The following is a 22,963-nucleotide window of genomic DNA, read 5'->3' on the forward strand; positions in this document are numbered from 1 at the left end:
TGAACTGAGCAGGGACAGCACAGTCACTTTACTGGCTGTCTTGAGCGCAGAGGCTCAGGTGCGAAACTCTATGGACCAGGCCTCATGAGCAGAGCTGTTAAGGAGGGGCTGGGGACCTCTGGGCAGGCATGGAGAACAACTTCCAGGAGAGGCTGAAATGGGCTGGGTCAGCTGAGGGTCTCTTGTACAGCAGCCTCCCTCCTCCTATTTTTCAGTTCTGGCTGGGTGGAGAGCTGATTTACAGCAAGCCACTCAGGCCTCAGTGAAGCCCTTTTCTTTAGATCTCACTGGCATTGCAGCGCAAAGCTCTGTCGCTGGGTGTAAGATTTTGTAGGAGAGTAGATTTGAGATGGGGACTTAAAGGCCCGTCCCTCATTTTCATTGGCTGGCATCGGTGGCCTGCCATTGGAAATGAGGAGTTTTTGTTGACGACCTTTGGCCTCCGATCTGGACTGGGTCGCCTGCTTTGCTGTTGTTGGAAAGCACTTTCTTATCTTTATGGGGCCATGTGTTTCGAAATAGAAACACACAGCCCCATAAAGAGAAGAGATCAATGCTTGTTTTCTTAACCATGGTGGTCTGGAGTAATCAGCTGGAAGGTGATGATAGGTCGTTACTTGGGAAGATAAGAGGCTGTGCGTTGTAACTAACTTGTAACACTGAACAAAACTGTTGAATATTAAAGAAACCACGAAGCAGGTTGTCGTTTTACAGTGCGTGCATTCCCACAGTGATGCATGATGCCGAGGTTGCTTTAGATGACTCGTATGTTGTAGTTTAGGAGTCCCCTCGCGTTTAGCAAAACCCCCCTTATGACCTACGCAGACTAACACGAAACCCATATGTATTTCTGCACAGAACCTTACATGCACTTTGTGTGCAGAACACCAGCATTTGTCACCCATGTACACAGCTGAACGGAGGCGCAGGCACATACAGTCCAACCCGGAGTGTCTCATATGAAGAGATTTCACGTATATGTACAGTACCAGATAAAACTCAAGGGGTATTCGAGAGATGATTTTAAGATGGGCAGAAGGCTGTATGGATGAATAGATGTAGGTTTCATGTACACTTTATGCACATGAAAAAGAATTCGAAGTAGAGAACAGAGCAAAATGCTGGCACCCATACAGTCATTGGCCTCTCCTTGGTACATCCTTTCACAACTAGTAGTCAAAGGCCATAAAGTGGAGGGAAATGTTTTTAGAACTGGGGGGAAAAAACAGTCACCATACAAAGATTGGGACAAGGGAGACTTGGGGTAATGCAGATTTTCATTCCTGCATTTGGACCCTGGTACATTTAATACTCAACTAAGCCCATTTGCTGAGGAACTTGCATTCAAAGCGGAGAATGAGTAGAATATCAATGCCCATTCTGTTCTTGGCCTCTTATAGTAGAAATCCCTTGCACAGCGTGATAGAAGGCTTTACTGCAAGCTGAAATTTCAGGGACCCGCTGGGTGAGGGGGAAATGGGTTCCATCGAAACCGGTTATAGTTTTGATACTTCCCAGCACAACAGAGACACGTGCAAACTTCATAGAGACAATGGATTACAGTAGCGAAATAAAAAGGTAAAATATATGTTTTGCTGCCTCTTTGAACACAGAAAGGTGTGGAACAAAACTGTTGAATATTAGAGCAACCACGAAGCAGGTTGTCGATTTACAGCGCGTGCATTCCCACAGTGACGCATGACGCCGACGTTGCTTTAGATGACTCGTATGTTGTAGTTTAGGTGTCCCCTCACGTTTAGCAACACCCCCCTTATGACTGACGCAGAGTAACACGAAACCCTAATGTATTTCTGCACAGAAAACTACATGCACCACTGCATGTAGAACGCCAGCATTTGTCACCCATGTATATAGCTGAACGGAGGCGTAGGCGCATACAGTCCAACCCGGAGTGTCTCATAGGAAGAGAATTCACGTATATGTACAGTATCAGATAAAGCTTAAGGGGTATTCGAGAGATGATTTTAAGATGGACAGAAGGCTGTATGGGTGAATAGATGTAGGTTTCATGTACACTTTATGCACCGGAAATAGAATTCGAAGTAGAGAACAGAGCAGAATGCTGGCGCTCATACAGTCATTGGCCTCTCCTTGGTATGTCCTTTCACATCTAGTAGTCAAAGGCCATAAAGTGGAGGAATTTTTTTTTAGAACTTGGGGAAAAAACAGTCACCATGAACAGCACGTGCTAGCCTTGGGCTATCTTGTAGTTTGTGTTTCTATCACCTGGTCCTGTTTGATTCTTACTCGATACTCTCTGATTTTTTTAGGGCTTCCCACATGCTTACTGGCAAATCTGAACTCCCGTTTAAGATTACTTTGTTAGGTGTGACGAATTGGAGTGTCCAAAGGATTACTGAGTGATGTGAACGTTAGAAAAAGAAAATAACTCCGTTGTTTTTCAAAATGTTGCCCTTGTCATCCCTTTTTCAGTAAGGACTCACTACCAAGCAATATGTAATCTGGGAAAGTCTGAAACTGTTCCTTGAGCAAGAGGGATGGAATCCAAAGATTGGGACAAAGAAGACTTGGGGTAATACAGACTTTCATTCCTGCACTGGGGCGCTGGTACATTTAATACTCAACTGAGCCCATTTGCCGAGAATGAGTAAAATATCATTGCCCATTCCGTCCTTGGCCTCTTATAGTAGACATCCCTAGCACAGCGTGATATAAGGCTTTGCTGCAAGCTGAAATTTCAGGGACCCCAATAGATTTCCTTGGCTCCAGGCTGCAAAAAATAGACAGGGGCCTCATTACTGCTCCATCAAATCTGACATAAAGTACACATCATTTGCGTTGGACAGTCCTGTCAGAGAATGCAATGGTTGTAGGCCTACCCTCCTGGTTAAACACACATCTGAAAACGTATTGTAGCGTAGCTTGGAATACTAATGGCTTCACCACCATATAAACATATGTACCAAAATAGAAAAATTACAAATAAATTACTCACACCAAGCTTAAACAAAAAATTGCAATGCAATAGGTCTCGCATTTACGCGAGTTTAAGCTGTTGGCATTGTAAATGGCAAAGCTTTTTATTTATGTTTCAAAAACATAAAATAAAAGGCATTGTCATTTACAATGCCAACAGCTAAAACTCGCGTAAATGCGAACCCTGCTGCATTGCAAATGCTTGTTTTTTCCTGGTGGCGACCGGCAGTCTGCGTGAGCAGAAAAGAAAGGGCAGAGCAGGTCAAGGGCGGGGAAGCCAAAGTATCCTGATGTGATCATTGCATTGGTCACAGTGGGTGCAGGCAAGTAGGCCCCACTAAATTAGGTGTGAATCACGGCAGCAGCAGGGCCATCAGAGGAAGCAGTTTACATGCTAACCTAAGACTGATGGCCTTTTGCTGTTGTTTTGCAGGCCCCCAGGCACAGAGGGGAAGGGGGAGGAGGTCGGGCGCACTGCAGAGGCATTCGTCAATGTGAACCACACAGTCTGAAAGACGAAGTTGCACTTTTAAAAGTAGGGCTATTCCTACAGTCCCGGGATGCTTTTTTAAAACAAAGAAGTAGGGGAACGGACTGACATAATTTTTAAAAGTAAGGGCACGCCGTGCCCTTCCGTCCCCGCCCACTTCTAACACTGGCCCTATTACCAGGCGCTAACAAAGCAGAGACAACCAGGCTGCAACGTATTCAGAACTCTGCGGCCAGAGTTATAGTGGGTCTTCCTAGGAGATGCTCCGCTAGAGCCACCATACGAAGACTCCACTGGCTTCCAGTGGAAGCACGAATTCAATTTAAGGCCCTTACCACTGCCTTTAAAATTCTTAGAACGGATGGCCCTGAACTCCTCCGCCCGCTTCTCACACTCTACTCCCCCCAGCGCAATCTGCGCTCGCTAGGTCAACATCTAGTAGTGGTCCCCCGTACTAAACTTTGCCGTATCGGGGTCGCTCTTTCAGAGCCCTGGGAGCTAAACTTTGGAACTCCCTTCCCCCTAACATCCGTCGGCTTCAAAATCTTTCTGCTTTTCGCAAAGCAATAAAAACCCACCTGTTCCCACAGTCCTAGACCCCTGTCCCCCTTCTTTCTCAGCAGGTTGCTATGGTTTCAGCGCCGGGATGCCCCGTTGCTGGGGCAGCTGTTGCGCTTCAACAAATCCTAACATAACATCCTTAGTGCTCCCAAGAGCCCCTGCATCCTTACTGCTCCCAAGAGCCCCTGCATCCTTACTGCTCCCAAGAACTCTGCATCCTTAGTGCTCCCAAGAGCCCCTGAATCCTTAGTGCTCCCAAGAACTCTGCATCCTTAGTGCTCCCAAGAACTATGTATCCTTAGTGCTCCCAAGAGCCCCTGCATCCTTAGTGCTCCCAAGAGCCCCTGCATCCTTAGTGCTCCCAAAAGCCCCTGCATCCTTAGTGCTCCCAAGAGCCCCTGCATCCTTAGTGCTCCCAAGAGCCCCTGAGCCCTCCCCACAGCCTCAGTGCTCCCCTGAGCCCCCCCGCAGCCTCAGAGCTCCCCTGGGCCCCCCGCAGCCGCAGAGCTCCCCTGAGCCCCTGCAGCCTCAATGCTCCCCTGAACCCCCCCGCAGCCTCAGTGCTCCCCTGAGCCCCCCCTCAGCGCTCCCCTGAGCCCCCCCCTCAGCCTCAGTGCTCCCCTGAACCCCCCTCAGCCTCAGTGCTCCCCTGAGCCCCCCCAGCCTCAGTGCTCCCCTGGGCCCCCCCGCAGGCTCAGTGCTCCCCTGAGCCCCCCCTACCGCAGCCTCAGTGCTCCCCTGAGCCCCCCGTGCAGCCTCAGTGCTCCCCTGAGCCCACCGCGCAGCCTCAGTGCTCCTCTGAGCCCCCCCCCCCCGCAGCCTCAGTGCTCCCCTGAGCCCTCCCCCCCCCCCCCCCCGCAGCCTCAGTGCTCCTCTGAGCCCCCCCCCCCGCAGGCTCAGTGCTCCCCTGAGCCCCCCCTACCGCAGCCTCAGTGCTCCCCTGAGCCCCCCGTGCAGCCTCAGTGCTCCCCTGAGCCTCCCGCGCAGCCTCAGTGCTCCTCTGAGCCCCCCCCGCAGCCTCAGTGCTCCCCTGAGCCCCCCACCCCCCGCAGCCTCAGTGCTCCTCTGAGCCCCCCGCAGCCTTAGTGCTCCTCTGAGTTCCCGCGGCCTCAGTGCTTCCCTTGGCCCCCGCAGCCTCAGTGATCTCCTTCACCCCCTTGGCTCCTCTGCAGCCTCATTGATCCCCTGCAGCCTCAGTGATCCCCTGAGTCTCCCCGCATCCTCAGAGCTCTGCTGAGCCTCCTCCCCCTGTACTGCCTCGGTCCTCTGCTGTGTGGCCTCAGTGCTCTTCTGGACCAACACCCCCCACCGTACATGCCAATAGAACCACTTAAGGAAGGCTTATTTTGGCTGTCTTCCGCCTGAAATTGTCTTTGCTTCAATAATAGTTGATGGGGAAAATACATCCTCCATATTTTTTTTTTAAAACGCCATTATTTTATCTGCTAAAATATTGGCATGACTGCACCCCCGTGGCCTCAGTGCTCCTCTGGACCCACCCCCTGTAGCCTCAGTGCTCCCCTGAACCCCTGCCACCCCATGGCTTCAGTGCTCCCCTAACCCTTCCCCATGGTCTACGGGCTCCCCGGACTCACTCCCTGCAGCATCAGTGCTCCCCTGAACCCCTGCCACCCCATGGCTTCAGTGCTCCCCTAACCCTTCCCCATGGTCTACGGGCTCCCCGGACCCACCCCCTGTAGCCTCAGTGCTCCCCTGAACCCCTGCCACCCCATGGCTTCAGTGCTCCCCTAACCCTTCCCCATGGTCTACGGGCTCCCTGGACTCACTCCCTGCAGCATCAGTGCTCCCCTGAACCCCTGCCACCCCATGGCTTCAGTGCTCCCCTAACCCTTCCCCATGGTCTACGGGCTCCCTGGACTCACTCCCTGCAGCATCAGTGCTCCCCTGAACCCCTGCCACCCCATGGCTTCAGTGCTCCCCTAACCCTTCCCCATGGTCTACGGGCTCCCCGGACTCACTCCCTGCAGCATCAGTGCTCACCTGGACTCCTGCAATCCCTACACTAGCCTCAGTGCTCCCCTGACCATTCCCCGTGTCCTCCGAGCTCCTCCTACCCTTACCCTCTGGCTTCTGCTACCCCCTACCTTAACCCTGCGGCCTCGGTCTTCCTCCTACCCTTAACCTTACTCCTCCTCTGAACCCTCATATAATTAAATTAATTAATTAACTTTCTGCTTCTACGTGCATGAGATGGACACGCACACAACAGTGCTCCTCTACACTTAACCTACAGACTCCTAATTGACACATCTTCACCAACTATTATGAACTTATTCTGGACAGATGTTTGGGCAAGCAGTGTGTTCTGATCCTCAGTGCTCTGAATTGTGTCACTGGTAGGACACACAAAGTGCATCATACAGAAAATTGTTTATATCGATCAAATGCTCCATTGTGCATCGGGGAGCTACATTTGCATTCCTTACTTGGTATCTCTTTATTCTTCTTCTTGTGCTACCTGTCATTTTATTTTTTATTTCATCGGTACTTCTGAATTGCTTTAAGAGTGCAATGGGGCGCTGCCTCTATTGTGTTACTCTCCGCATGCTGTTTCCTATTACTTGTTCTCTTTCTGCATCTGTGTGATATCTCTGAACCCAGCTGCTACCCATGAATTGCTCTAATAGTGTAATAAGAGAATTGTTAACATCTCTGTTGCCAGCTGCCTCACAAATATCCTTGCTCTTTTTGCCTGAAACTGGCTTGATCCTCTTTCTTAAGTCCTTCCATTACCACTGCCTACTAACCACTGCACTCATTATACCATGCCAAGTCATTCCACATTGATTGAAGCACTGTTCCCTTTTTCACCTGCACATCCGTCTTCTTTGATAATCAAGAATCTCTGTAAAGACTACAGCAATTAACAATATTGCAAACTACAGTGTATATCCACTCATCAGTTAGTCAACAAATGCATTCTAGATATCACCCATAATCTCTCTCTCTCTATCTATCTATCTATCTATCTATCTATCTATCTATCTATCTATCTATCTATCTATCTATCTATCTATCTATCTATCTATCTATCTATCTATCTATCTATCTATCTATCTATCTATCTATCTATCTATCTATATCCAAACATCTTTAAGTGTCACGACTTTGGGTATGATGAATTTCTTAAAATTCTGTCGATGCTGCTTCTATTTGTTGATTTTACCTGTCAAGTATACACTGTAGATTATAATATTGTTTAGTTCTGTAGTAATATGTTCTAATATCACTAGTAAAAAGTTATTTGAACTGGTAGGTTATGCTAGTGTTTTTTAGGGTACTGAGTGGTATAAGCAGAGGGAATGAGGGAGATTGGGGATGTATGTGAGTGACTGTTTGTGAAGTGAGATTGCAGTGGTGTATGGTGAAAGGGGCGGTAAAGGTGTTATACATTAACATATGTTTTACATATTATAACATAAAGAGAAAGTCTATGAATATATCTATATGAAAGCTAATATTACATTTGTAATGATGACTTAAAACGAGTATCATATTTTGAAGAGAGGCTTCCTCTGATGCTCTTTATAGTATTTGTAATATGGTTTACTTTTTTTGCCAATTTATTGGTGGAAAGAAAGCATAGAGGGTTTAGTTTTGGTCAACCAACTCTACATACAGATCTTGACTGTCCACATTTTTTCCATTTACAAATACATGCTTCAGGAGTACTTCTGGGGGCAAGGCAATAGCGCTTCAGGGCCCTACTAATGGAAGCGGTATGCTTTATCAATTATAATATTCATTTTTGTATAACACTAACCATCATTGTTATGGCATAATAGTGCCATGTCCCTCCTGGTACCCTTTTGTACAGATCAGGGAAGGCCATCAATTGAATTAAAGGAATCCTTGTTTCATATGATCTGTTTTGTTTTGCTAGTGGTTGATCGTTTGTGGTGAGGAGATCCTTTTTAGGTCTCGCCTCTCAATGCGCATGCGCATTGAGCGAGACTATAGGCGCTTAAACAAGGTTTACCCAAGGTTTGCCTAGACTGGCGATTTGGTGCTGTGCCCGTGCGCTTTTAGGTCAATGCGCAAGCGCATTGACCTAAAATGCGCGTGCACAGCATCAAATCTCCATCTGTTCCCCAGCAGCACTCCTCCCACTCCTTTGAAGTGAAGCTTAGCTTCACTTCAAAGGCCCCTGCCGCTCTCCCCGCTCCGCCCCCTGCTGCGGCCGTGTCGCACTTTTCCTCCCCCCTCCCCACATTAATGCCCTCCGTCTTGTTTGTTGCAGTCTGTCTTCCTTTTGTCTCTCCCTATCCCTCTTACTTCATCTTTTTCTCTCCCCTTCCCTCTGCTTCGCCATCTCTTCTTTCCCTCTTGATTCCCCGTTTGTTCCCATTTCAAGTATCTGTGAGGATATAATGTTTATGGAAAAGCATCTCTCAGGCACTTTTCTCGCTCTGACAGGAGCAGCGGCAGCCATTCCTTGTCATACGCATTTTCCTAATTTGTTTTGCTTCCATTTTATACCTCTATTAGTTTTGTTCTCTTCCCTTAATTAATTATCTTGTTTCCTTTCATGGACCATGGAAAATGCAGCTTTTTTAAAAAAAATAATTTTATTGTTGCAGCAAGTAAACACACGTAGCATTGTAAGTATTAAGAGACGTGGCGTCAACATTCCGCCAAAATCTAGCTGAAGTGCAACATTTCTTATTTTTTGTAATATTGAACCAAAAACAACATTCAGATGTACAGATTGGGCTCACAGAAGCATGCTAATCATACAGTATCTATTCAAGTCATGTCAGGCCAATAGGCCAGATTTCACCATCCACAGGTAATCTTACCATCGGTTACGCCCGACGGGCCATGGAGGACCTTGGCAGCCCGCTCCCTTACCACCCCATCCCATCCGCAGTCCCAGTGCTAATCAACCTCGTCCTCCCCCTCTGAACTGTCCTCTTCTTCTCCTTCCGGTAGTGGTGCACAAGGTTCCCCCCTGTATGTGTTCCATGGCAGCCATATTTTGTTCCATTTACGAGGATTAGCCCGCTGTTGATAGACCGCCCGCTCCACTATCATGAGCAAATCCATATTTCTGCACCACTGTGCCAAAGTCGGTGTCTCCGATGCTCCCCATCTTTGCGCTATATCCCTCTTCGCTAGCATCATCCCGATAACCACCCATCTCCGCCCATGTGGTGTGAGGTCGGTTGGGCCCCATACATTTAACAAGCAGATTCTAGGGTCGGGAGTGTAGGAGAGCTGTAGTGTTTGGGCGACTGTGCGTGCCACTCGCTTCCAGTAGTCGATTATGTTCGGACAGGACCAAAGGGTATGGAACAGTGTTCCCTCCTCCCCACAATTTCGCAAACAATACGGGTGATCTGCCCTTTGGATTTTGTGTAGGGTGGTGCGTGTGTAGTACACTCGGTGCAATATCTTGAATTGTACCAAACGGAATCTTGCTGAGATTCCCGCTTCTTTAGGCGATGCCATTGCGGCATTCCACTCCGCCTCATCCAGGTCTCCAACCTCCTCCTCCCATTTCCCTTTCAATGTCTGTAGTGGGTCAGGCAAGTTATTCACCAATTTACGATACGTTAAAGACGTAGCGCTGGTTTCCATGTAATCAGTGAGCAGCCTATCTTCCAAAGGGGCCGAAGTCGGGACCTGAGTACCTGGTGTCAGCGCACCCAGTAGGGCATGTCTAATCTGTATGTACCGATATGTCTCAGTGGTGTTCAGCTCGTACTGTTCTCGCAGTGTGTCAAACGGTATTACCCCCTCAGTCGTCCATAGATCACCCACCGTGGAGATCCCTATAGTGTCCCAGTGGTCAAACCCTTTACTACGTCTCAGGTTACCCAGCGATTTAGTGTCCCACAATGGTGTGAGCTGCGTAATTACCCCCCCCCCACTTCAGACGGGATTGAGCTCTGTGCCATAACGTGACGGTGTGTTTAGTCGGGCCGATCAGTTTTGTCATAAGTCCTTTGTTATAAAGCGGGGCCAGAAGTGTGTTAGTGCCAAGTTGCCGTCTATCTGCTAAGTAAGCCGGGTCGTCCTGTGGTGCATGCAGCCACTGGTTGATCACCTTGAGGTGCGCCGCCCAGTAATACAATTCCAAATTTGGGAGTGCAATTCCCCCACTGTACCAATCTCTAATCAGTTTTGCCTGCGCTACCCTCGCCGGTTTGCCTCCCCACAGCAGTCCCGACAGTTGCCCTGCTATCTGTTTAAAAAAGGAAGGCGGCACCATCACCGGCGTATTTTCTAAAACATAGAGGAACCGGGGTAGCGCCATCATTTTGAAAAGCGCCGCCCTGCCCAACAGTGTCAGCGGGAGCGTCATCCAGTGGCGCACGTCCGCTTTCAATCTTTCGAGCAGTGGTTTCAGATTGAAATCGTGAAAGGTCACAGGATCTCGCGCGATCCGAATCCCTAAGTATCGAAAGGAGACAGCCTCTAACATCAGGGGGCAATCCGCCTCCAGACGCGGCGGGGTCCCCCGCAGCATGAAGAGCACCGATTTCATCCAGTTGATCTTGTAGCCTGAAGCAACTCCCTGCCGCTCACACAGTGCCAGTAATATTGGAATCCCCTCAGCCGGGTTCGCTAGGTATATTAGCATATCATCGGCATATAAGGACACTCTGTCCTCCCAGTCGTCTCCCCAGGCAATGCCCCGAAGTAGTGGTGTGGTCCTAATAATAGTGGCCAACGGCTCTAATACCAGGGCAAACAGTAGCGGTGAGAGCGGGCAGCCTTGTCTCGTGCCCCTTGCCAATGAGATGACTCTCGAGAGGTGTCCGTTCGCAGTTACTCGCGCCACCGGGGACTCGTACAGTAGCTTGATCCACCCTATGTATTTCGGGCCGAAGCCCATATGGTGCAAGACTGCAAAAAGATATCGCCACTCTACCAAATCGAACGCCATAGTGGCGTCCAATGAGAGGATCGCTGCATCGGTCGTTAACAATGGAGCTCTCGCCATAACACCATGTAGGCGTCTGAGATTCAGAAAATGCAGCTTTTGATGTCCGTGTTCGACGCAAGTTTGCGTCACTGAGTGCTAAAGCAAGAGAAAAATGTTCCGATTTTAGTAACTGTTTCAGTCATACACAAAAGCCTTTTTCATGCGTTCACATTCATAGCACGCCCAGTGCACTTATTCTGAGTGTGCGGATTGTGCTTGGATTGTAGAGCCGGGTTAATTGACTGGGCGTGCAGGAATTGTTTTGCGCCTCATCCCTAGTAAATACTTTAGTTTTGCCTTGCGCACAAAGCTTAGAGTACCATACGCTACCCTTAAAAAACTTTTGTAGTAATGTCAATCCCAACTTCAGCGACCACTACAACCTAGGTCTTGCTTGGCCATAAAATTCAGCTCTCCTCCTACGTCCCTGAGTATGACTCAAGCAAAGCAGGATTACCACACGCAGTTCTGCTCTGTCTTATCATAGATAAGCCTTGTTCCTGCAGCTGATGTTGGAACTCCAGACACAATTTAGCCAGGTGGTAATTCAGCCAGGTAAAATCGCATGAAGTTTTTTTTTATTATACTGCAGCAGCTCCCATGGCTGGTCACCTGATTTGTTTGTCTTTACTGCTCCCCTCCCGTCAGACCTCATCTGCCCCTTCACGCCCCACTCCCACACCCCCTTCCTCCACCCCTACTGCACAAAGAGGCCCCCGCAGCTCACTCTTTATTACACACCCCATTACCAGAGGCTTGTGAGGGACAGAGAAAACCGAAAAAGGCAATGACCATCCTATCACCTTCTTTTGATGAAACACAAGTGGCAAAAGAAATAAACCTAAGTACGCACACTTTACACCACTAATATCTCAAAACCATATAGAGGACGGGAACAAACACAATGATAAGTAATCATGCAGTTACACACAACCAGATACAGAGCCAACTAACCAACAGTAATGGCAAATTAATGCCAGATCAACAGCAAAGAGTTTGCACAGAGCACAAAACGAGTCATCTTTACACTGAACCTCACGAGTATTTTCAGACACATGCCTAGTAGAGTATCCAAAGAAATATGATTTTAATCCTTCTGTGTACATTGTAAACTGCACAAGGGGTAGTTGACACCCCTCGCATTTAGAGCACCCTGTCTAGTAGGTTTAGGCTGTCGTACATGTGCCTTCACTGCTAATGCTCGTATACCACTGTTACAGGGGGCATTAAGTGGGCCGGTTCCTGCTGGTGCTCAACACCTTCACTTATAAAGCAGGTGCTAAGGTCATATCGAGCTCTCCGTTTATGCCCTCACCCTCTGGGTGGGAATAAAAATCTTAACTCTGCAGGAGTTGACGGTTTTAAATGTAACTTGTTTTTTTAAATTCTATACTGCGCAAACTTTACCAGAATATATTGGAGCGTTTACACCAGTTAAATTACACAAAGACAACAATCATGTTATTTTTAGTAGGCACTTGGATTGTCCAGAATCACAGTATTGTTAGCCAGTACCGAGACTCGAGCATGCTTTTCACGCCAGCTCCAAGGTCAGCAACTCTAGCCGTATGACACAACTTTACCCACAAGAACTAAACAATTTTTAATGGAATATACAACAAAGCCATAGCTGTTGCTTATTTATCTTATGCAATCAACAACCAGTCACAAAGGCAATAGTCCTGATTGTTGTAGGTGTAATGTTACTTGTTGTCTTATATATCTGCATGCAATGAGAGAAGCAGCAAAATACCAATCGGGTGGCACACTGCGAAGTACAGATTTTTAGTTTAGTGTTTAAGCCGCGCCCTTAATTATGTCTGTCACACCCATTTGAGAGGAACTACCCCCACCCCTGTTTTTTCATCCCACTTAAAGCCCTGCTGCTGAAGTCCTGGTGTCAATGTTGGCTAACATCATGAGGAGCACCAGTCGCAGCTTTTGTGCCAGGGAAACGCCATAGTGTGAGCACATGTCCGTTGTTTTATTAATACATATAATATTTTACACACTACCAGGGTATGTCCTGCTACGAATCTGTGTGTTTATAAACTACACATTCCGTTTCAGTAACAACAAAAGTTTATGGTAGAAAGGTTCCTGCTTATTTCGCAAAAATCCATATTTAAAGATTGCCTATAAACAACTTAGTCAGCAAAGCCTGGGACAATGGGCCCGATATACAAGGGTGTTGCTATAATTTACGTGCTCCCGTTTATTCCTGGATAAAATTAAGTCATACTTCCTAACAGCAAAATCTTTCCAGATCGGGCCCTGCGCCTCTACCCGGTACAGTGGGGTAAATGGACAGCCTGTATGTGGCTGTCAAATTGTATACGCCATAAAAAAGTAACGCACCAGCCATCATTTGCTTTAAGTAAAGTTTTGGAAGACCAGTTAAATTTTCCAACAGCTTCATTGACCTTTGAGCCCACAAATATATGACCTGGTCTGGGTGCCTACGACATGTACCCTTCTTTGCTTCAGGGATCTGTTTGTTTCACCTAAGGGCAGATTTCTGCTGTAAGTGAGCTGCATGGCTAAACACTTATAAGGTCCAAAGGCGAGACCTATTGGCTATGCCAATGCTTGTTTCACTGTTAGGCATTGAAATTGTGTGGGTATTATAAAAGTCAATTGAGTTGGTGGGTTGGCCGAAGAACGTTTTTTCTTGTTGTTTGAGACTGAGCAAAGAGTGGATCACATGTCCACTGCTCTGACAAAGAGTAGTGCTTTTTAGGTCTCGCTGGAATAGCATCCGAAGGATGCGTCCAGCTGGAGATGTATAGCTGGCCGTCTCGGGGGAATTAGGGACAAGAGGGTGTTACGCGCCTCTGTTGCCGATTTGGCTGGATTTGGGTGCGTGAACGCGCACGCATTCGCGTTGGTGAACAGGCACGCACGCAGGCACACACACGCGCGCACATGCACGCAGGCACACACACACACGCGCAGGCAGGCACACACACACACGCAGGCACACAGACACACACATACAGGCAAACTCACCCCCCCCCCCCCACTTACCAGGCTCGCACCACTGTGGCCAGCGTGTCCAGGTCTTCCAGCCGGTACTGCGGCGGCTCCTCTGGAAGCGGCGGAGGCGGCTCCTGCACAGAGGTAGGTGGGCACCATGCTGCCTCCTCTCATTGCTGTTTGCCAGTGCTGCTCGCCGGGCCGCCCGGCGCTCTAGCCGCCCCAGCCTCCATTGGCGGGGATCCCCCCTCACAGCCGCTGTCCTGGCCACGGAGTACCCCATCGGACGCCGCCCCGCAGGCCGGAACACAGCACTAGGAGCCCGGGGCTTCCGCGCCACATTACCTCGGCTCACAGGGAAGGCATGTGGATCTCGCCGGGGGACAGAAGCTCCAAACGGAGACAGCGCACCTACAGCCGGCAGCGGCGCCCAGCTACACACAGAGCAGCGCGGAACACACAGCCCCGCCCACTCAACAACTAGTAGCCAATACCAAACGCCCTAGGTCTCAGTACAGGCTCTATTGGCTGCGGCACGTTCCCACTCCTCCCAGCCCGGATACCACATTCGCGTTTTTTTTTTTCATTCGCGGCCGCCAATGCTTGTTCTTTCACTGTGTTTCATTCGGCCCGAAGCCTCATTCATTAGTCTGTGAGCCGTTTGTGAAGTGTTTTTCACGAGGCAGGCCGATCGTCCTAATTACGGTCATATTGCCTGTTTACCTCCGGTGCTTTGTCCCAGACCATTACATTTTGTTGACATCGCAGAAAACACGCAGCTCTGTGCATCCAACTAGCCAAAGCTAAAATCTATCGAATTGTGGTTTACATAAGCAACCGCGCTGCAACTGCGCACCGACTATAACCCACGCAGTTTACAAGCGGCTTCCAAATGTAAACGTTGTGGGGAGCATCTCTCTGCTGATAATACGAGATGCAGCTGTTTGCTCTCCAACTCCAGCATATTTAAATGACATATTCCGCACCAAAACAAGATGCAGAACTGAGGCTACAGGCTCCTATGTTTACCTTGAGGGCGGCTCAGCGTGGGGGTGGAGATGGGAAAGGGTGAGGGTCTATGGTAGACACAGGAGGGAGATCCACCGAACACAGTGAAGGCAGGAGCTGGTCTGGGGTTTGAGAGACGAGGATCTGTAAGGACACAGTCACCCGTCCCAACCAGTAATGAGCGCAGCACCCGCTAGGGACACCGCGCTAACTTTATTTATTTATAATCAACTCAGACTTTTATTTTTTTGTGGGTTCGACATAAAGAGTACCGCATACTTAATACTGTTTCCAGTGTTATATATAATTCCCACCCCTCCCCCTCTCCCAGAGCCGTTCCCTTATTTGTGTGCTCTCACACAACGTGAACACCCCTCCGCCCAGTCTGTGTCCCCGCCCCTCGGAGCCCTATTTGGACAGTCCACTGTTGTCTCTGCACCAAACTGGGGTGAGCAGTGTTCCACTTAGCATTGTGTAGCGGCTGGTGGCGAGGCACACCCAGAGGTCATTGCACTCTTTGAGGGAAACAGCAGCCGAGCGTGCCTCGCTTTCGCACTGTTTATCTTAGGCAAATGGTGCATGCTGCTCTTCGGATCTGGTAACCACGGGGGGAACTGTGCACTAGCAGCAGCACTGGGCAACGTGAGTTCTGTGTGCACCAAGTGTGTGTGTGTTTGTGATGCTGTTCTGTGTGCACCTAGTGTGAGTTGGTGTGTCTGGGCTGCTATTCTGGGTATGTTTATGTGTGTGTGCTGCTTGTTCTGTGTGTAACCAGTGTGTGTGTGTGTGTGTGTGTGTGTGCTGCTTCTTGTTCTAAAGCGAGGGTTACAATTCATTAAACTGGAGGATGAAAAAGGAGAAAAGTCACGTGGTTAAATATGGAATTTAAGGAGAGTTTAAGGTCTCGTTCATTTATAGCGAGAAGGTCGGTATAGCATGCCTACTGATTCCTGGCTGGTGTATGGCCGCAGAGCAGGAAGCAAAGGGTGCAATTGATCAAGCATATGACAACTAAGTTAATTAAGAATACAACTCACGAAATAAAGTAAAAAATCGTTATGTACCAAGATGCTGCTCTGAAAGAGCAGCAGTGCAGAGAATAGAGACTGCTAACCCCCTGTATATTATATTCTTGGGATCTCCTCAGGTCTCCTCAGGTCTCTAGTCTGATAGAGTCCTTTTTGCTTGGCAGATTGATGACAACGCTGTGTTTCTTAAGGGACGTGCTGAATTAATTAATATGCCAATCAAGTGGGCCAGGACTTGTAGAAATCTATTCCTACCATCTTCCTACTCCTCGGAGATGCTGCATGTTATGAATATTTCTAAGGCGGCTTATTTGGGGGCTGTGTGGTAACAACATCAGTGGCGAGGGCTTACAAACATGGCGGTGCGCAGGAGGCTCTCTCTGCTGCAGGCACGGGTTCACACTGACTTACCACACTGTACACAGCATGCTTTTGGCTGCCCACCCTGCCCCTTCCACCCGCCCGCACTGTAAGTCTGTACCACTAGTGCTGATTTAACATACAGTCTTTTATTGATGTATTGGTGTTGCGTAGGAAAAGTCAGCCGAGGCAACCCGGTGCATAAAGGACTTGGAGAGAGACACACACACATACACTTCCACTTACACACACTAGTACACAACCTAACACACGGTTACATTCACATACACATAGTACACAATTAAGCTTACTCCGATATTACATACACATAATACACAGGCACACAAACTCAGACATACACAAAAATAAAAACTCGCATATATACCAAAGCACGCGCCCAAAAACACAAATACACTTTACACATACCCAGACACACACACAAAGACACACTCACACACACATACATATACCTACCATCTACTACACGCAGATACGCACAAACGTCCTCACACTAACACACACATACATACAGTGATACACAAGAAGAATGTACAATACATCTGACAGGGCCATTGAGAGGGGCAGATACACATTTACGGTCGAGGTTGTTCTGTGTTTCTGGCAGAGATTAAAGAAATGATCAATACTTTGAGCTATTGACATTGTAAATGATGATGCCTTTTACTTATGTATTAATGATCAAATCAGATAGATAAAAGGAATTTTAAATGTGTTATGTTTTAAAAAGAAAAGCAAAAATAAAAGACATTGTCATTTGCAATGCCAATAGCTCCAAATCTCGCAATTGCGAGACCTATTGCATTGCAAATGCTTGTTTATATATACAATACAGGTCATTGTCTTATGGAGCATTATAGTGCGTATTAAAGTGTGCTGTGTTTAGGCTAAATTTACATAAATTTTTAGGTCGAGAGTGGGCAGCACATGCGTTGCTCTGCGGCATGCTGTATTGGAGTATGGAATAGAAGCCCTGCCCCCTCTTCGACCATATTTTTAATTTTCTTGTGTCATTGTCCTTCAGAAATGCTGGCTTCTGACTCGTTAACAGGCTTGTTAGTCCCTCCTTAGTACTGTCTTGTCTTCATTGGTAACCTCCCATGATGACTGGCCCTTTTACTTCAGTTGTTACACGGGACGCCTTTTTTAGTCTGTAAGCACTATTTTCTTTAATGAGTTTCTCCTACTGCAGGCACGACATGCTTTCCTGGAACAGGGTCAAGACTGATTTGCATGTGGCTAGGTCTAAACTGGAATGGCGTGGCATGCAAAAAAGTGATGGATTTAACCCAGAACTGTACTTTTATGATTGTAAGTTCTACAATCGAATAAAGATTTTTTTTTAATTGAATTGAACCCAGATCTATGACTGGGGGTGAATGTCGATTGATTCAGCATTCCGTCAATCATCTGTTCTTTTTGCATTTGACACCCTAAGTGGTAAGGGAATGCCCAGTCATGGGTCCCGTGCTCGCTACTACACCAGATTCAGGCTATCCTGACTGAGGAGGGGTGAAACCCCCAAACCGGTCCTAGGATACTTATTTCTGGTCCAGGGTGGGTAGAGGTCAAGCAGTACCAATGCCTGAGTACTGCCTCCATCCGTTAGTTCTCGTAAGTCATCTACCACCGATAAAATGACTGATACAGTGAGTGAATGGGCCGGAATCCTGCTAAGAAGGGGAGGGGTTCCAGGAATTTTGAATCCTGCAAAAAGGAGTATAAGCAATGCGCAACATGTGCCTATAAGATTTTTGATATTTTGATAGGTAGGGAAGAAGGTAGATGGGTCTGTAGTTTTTCAGCAATGGAGGGTCCTCAACTAGTTCTTTCTGAAGTGGGATTATCACAGCTTCCAGCCCAGAGTTTAGGATTGATTCAGATGGAAAAGAGCAATTTCTGGAAAGGCAGAGAAATTTAATTTTTGGATCCCGTGGAAGACATGCATCTTTTGGAAATCTAGATTTTAATTTTGTCACTAATTCCATGAGAACGTCTTGACTGATAAGTGAAAAAGGATTTCTATTTTTGGGTGCAGTCATTAAATCTAACGTTTTGACTGGGATAGTATCTTTTATCTCATTTATTTTATCCACAAAGAATGTATTTAGGTAATTGCATAATGTTTGTGTGCGGGTAGTCGATAATGTTACTTGATCTTGATTAGATAGCTCTCTGACAGTTTCAAAAATGACTTTTGACTTATTTCCAGAGTTTATGACTTTGTTTGAGAAGAACTTTACATTAGCCTGCAAGATGGCTTTAAAAAAAATAGTGTTTCATGTTTTGAACGAAAATTTGTTGTTGGCCAACTACCTTGGTTTGTGAGCATGATGATGACTAGGTGCTTTCTAGCATATGTTTATAAACAATGGTGTGTAGTATTGTTCAGTATAGCGTAGCAGACAGATGGCAAATCCACCATCAGGGGGATCCTAACATACCGACCCCTCGGATCCCAGAGCAACTTTAGCAACCTCCTCACCAACCTAGTCACCCCCTTTGCCATAAATTATAAAGGCATCTTACTCCTAGGCAACTTCAACTTCCAAGACCCCTCATACTCAAACACCACAGACCTACCAGACAGCCTACAAAACATCAGACTCACTTAGCTTGTGAAAGGGCCCAATCACGTTGCTGGACACAACCTTGACTCCATCTTTACCTCCAGTGACAAAATCACGGTCAGTCACGTCTCCCTGTTCACTTGGTCAGACCACTTCATCATATACTTCCACATCTCGATGAAGACCACACCGGGGAAGACCCTAGCTGCAGTTGGAAGAATGTGACCAAAGTCACATGGCTCACAACTCTCCAGATCTACTTCTCGTTCTTCTCCGAGGACACACACAGAAACACAAGACGGTTTCAATAACTGGATCTCCACCAGCGCTAACATCCTCACGCCCCACAAAAACACCATCCCAAAGAGAACAAACAAACAAGTGAGCTGGTGCATCAATGCACTTGGAGTCCAAGAGGCGATGCAAACAGTTGGAAAGAAAATGGAGAACCTCACATGAATCCACCTCCAGGAAGGCCTACAAGACTCCACTCAAGGGCTAGACCACAAACTGGAGACTAAGAAGAAAGCTCTGAGCCAGAGGATTGAAGCCAGCAACAACAAATACAAAAAATCTTCACCATTGCTAAGGAATTCCCCATCCTGCAGCCACCTCCACCTCCATCACCCCTTCACAAGGACTCTGCAACCAACTCTCTGACTTCTTCCACGACAAGATATTTAAAATCTCCTTTAACTTTGACACTCAACGACACCCAGTCTCACCTCCGACCTCCACCACAAAGGTCACCCCACTTACGAAATAGACCCCGCTGACCAACAAATACACAGTAGCTATGATTGCATCCTTCCCTTCGGATGCCTCCATGGACCCATGTCCTCACCGCTTCTGCAATTTTAGGATGCCCACGATAAGCACAACACTCAAAACAGTCATCAACACCTCCATCGCTAAAGCCACTTCCCCAGATGTCTCGAAACACACAAAAGTAACCCCGCTACTCAAGAAACCATCCAAAGACCCCGAAGTCCTCAGGAACTACTTATCCATCTCCCTGCTCCCCTCTCCCAACAAAAGTTATAGAAAAGGCCATCAGCTCTCCCACTACCTTGAGCACCACAATATCCTCAACAACTTGCAAGTGGTTCCTGAAGCACCGATACAGCCCTCATTGTAGCTTCAAACGACATCTGCAGCATTCTAGATTGTGGCCACACTGCTGCACTCATCCTCCTGGACCTCTCCGCTGCCTTTGACACAGTCTCCCACAGCACACTCATCTCCAGACTTCACAAAACCAGAATCCAAGCACATGATAACTTCCTTCCTGATTGGAAGAATGCAACGGGTCAAGCTCCCTCCACTTACCTCAGAACGTGAGGACCTCATCTGCAGAGTCCCACAAGGCTCATTACTCCGCCTCACTCTCTTCAACATATACATGACTCCTCTAATAAGCATCATTCAGACCCATCGACTCAGCATCATCTCTTACGCCGACGGCACCCAACTCATCCTATTTCTCTCAGAAGACACCAATACCACCAAAAAGAATTTCAAAATGCTCATGTCAAATGTGGCCAACTGGATGAGAGATAACTACCTCAAACTCAATGCTGCCAATACGGAAGTGCTGATATTCGGCAACAACTCATTATGGGACTCCACCTGGTGGCCCACAGAGCTAGGCCCGACCCCCTCTGGCCACACCAGAAACCCAGGCATAACCCTGAACACAAAACTCACAATGAGACATCAAATCAATGCAGTCACATCCACCCGCTTTCACATTCTACACATGCTCAGAAAAATCATCAAATTGTTCCCTCCTGACACCAGATAACACCACTGCCAGAATAGTACACAACCTTCTTCACCGCAACATATCATTCCTCACCTCCCAAACCCATGCTGGCACCCTATTCAGAAACACTGCTAGTTCAAGATGCTCACCCATGCCTACAAGGCAATTCACTACCAGGCTCCTACGTACCTCAATCCACGTCGACACTTCTACCGACTAACCAGGAAGCTCCACTCTTCATCATCTGCGCTCACCCACACCCCCGTATCCATAGAAGCAAGGCAGAAGGTAGGGCCTTCTTTTGCTTGGCAGCCAAATCCAGGAACGACCTCCCGAGCACATCCTGCCAGAAATTGAAAACCTGGCTCTTCAACTGATCCTAGTCGCAGAGGCAGCACCTACTCAGCGCCTGGATACCCTCACGGTGACAAGTTGGCACACTACACACCCATGTTACATTACATTGCATGCTGTTGGGGTTTCACCGACCGCTCAGACATAGGTGATTAGAGGAGAGGTGATTAGAGGAGAGTTGATTGTATGTGGCATGAGCTGCTATAATGTAGAGATTGCTGGGTTCAACATGTTTTTAGGTTGAAGCCTACCAGACAGCTGGCTTTTCTAAAGTATTCTTAGGGATATTTATTTATTTATTTATTTATTTTTAACATTTATTAAGCGCGAACAATTGCCCGCAGGCGTCTCGGCGCTGTTCATTGTTTGCACTCCTGTGTAATTAAAAATTTTTTTTTTTTGAGATTAAATAACCATGTTTTCAGTTTCTTCCTGAAAGTAATAAGATTTGGGCTGGATCTTATGGATTGCGGGAGAGTGTTCCATAATTTTGGGGCGGCAACCAGGAAGCGTCTGTCTCCCCAGTTGACCAGCTTAGTTCGTGGTACTACCAGATCGTTCTGTTTTGCTGAACGGAGTGTTCAAGAGGGAGCGTATGGAACAAGTTGGTCTTTCAAAAATTGGGGTGCTTGATGATGTAGCGATTTGTAGACAATACATAATGTTTTAAATTTAATTCTGTTCTTGACAGGGAGCCAATGAAAACTTCTTAAAGTCTCAGCTATAGGCTTAAATTTGGGAGTGTCTAAAAGAAGTCTGGCTGCAGCATTCTGGATTGTCTGCATTTTCTTGATGACTCTGACTTGGGCATTGGGGAAAAGGCCATTGCAATAGTCCAATGCTGATAGGACCAGAGAACTGACCAAGGTCTTGCCTACATTTTTAGGGAGGAAAGGGAGGATCTTCCTAACCAGGCGTAGTTTGTAGAATGCTGTGGTGGCCGTTTGATTGGCATGGGCCATGAAGTTTAATTTGTCATCGAAGATGACGCCCAAATTTCTCACTTTTGTGGCAGGTTTTGGCAAGACTCCGAATGATGCTGGCCACCATATTGGGGACCAGTTAGGACTGAGGTGTCCAAAAGTGACCACCTCAGTTTTATCGGAGTTTAGTTTCAAACAGTTTGCCGACATCCATTGTCCGATGGCCAGCATACCTGCTTTGAAACTTTCTGCTACTGTTTCCCCATCATTTCTGACAGCCAGGATCAACTGGGTATCATCTGCATATGAGGTAAGGTTCATCCCATGCACTTTGATGGTTTTAGCGAGGTCCGACACGTAGATATTAAAGAGTGTCGGACTGAGGGATGAACCTTGAGGTACCCCACATGGCAGTGATAACTCTGCAGATTCAAATTGACCCAGAGTGACTGCCTGGGCTCTCTCCGCCAGAAAAGATGCTAATAGATTTTTTGCTAGGCCTTGCACGCCCATCCTTTCGACACGGTCGACCAGGATCTTATGGTCAACCGTGTCGAAGGCGGCCGATAAATCCAGAAGCACCAGTAGTGCAGCGCCACCTTGATCTCTAATTAATCGGATATCATCCGCCGCTTTAATGAGCGCTGTTTCAGTTCCATGAAACTTACGGAATCCGAATTGTGTTTCATCGAGCAGATGGTTTAGCTCGATGAATTCCGTAAGTTGGATGTTCATGGCTTTCTCTATTATTTTGGCGAGGAGCGGTAGGTTAGCTATGGGCCTATAGTTTTTCAGTTCAGTTTTATCTAGGCCAGGTTTTTTTAGGAGAGGTTTTAATAAGGTTTTTTTTAAGTGGTTAGGGAAGATGCCTGTACGAAACATTAAATTGCATATTTGGGTTATAATTGGAGTCACAGTGTCCATTAGCGGACGGAGGGTATTCAAGGGACATGGATCTAAAGCCGATCCAGACTTAATGGTTTTAATGATGTCCTGGAAG

At 47.4% G+C, this 22,963-nt stretch overlaps 1 protein-coding gene across 1 annotated transcript in view; it reads left to right on the forward strand.

The window, feature by feature from the left end:
• Positions 1-22,963, forward strand: part of LOC144828388 (uncharacterized) — a 271,756-nt gene that overhangs the window by 191,595 nt on the left and 57,198 nt on the right. The gene's annotated exons all lie outside the window — the stretch shown is intronic.

The sequence above is a fragment of the Lissotriton helveticus genome, chromosome 4_1, assembly GCF_964261635.1.
Source record: "Lissotriton helveticus chromosome 4_1, aLisHel1.1, whole genome shotgun sequence".
NCBI classification, from domain to species: domain Eukaryota; kingdom Metazoa; phylum Chordata; class Amphibia; order Caudata; family Salamandridae; genus Lissotriton; species Lissotriton helveticus.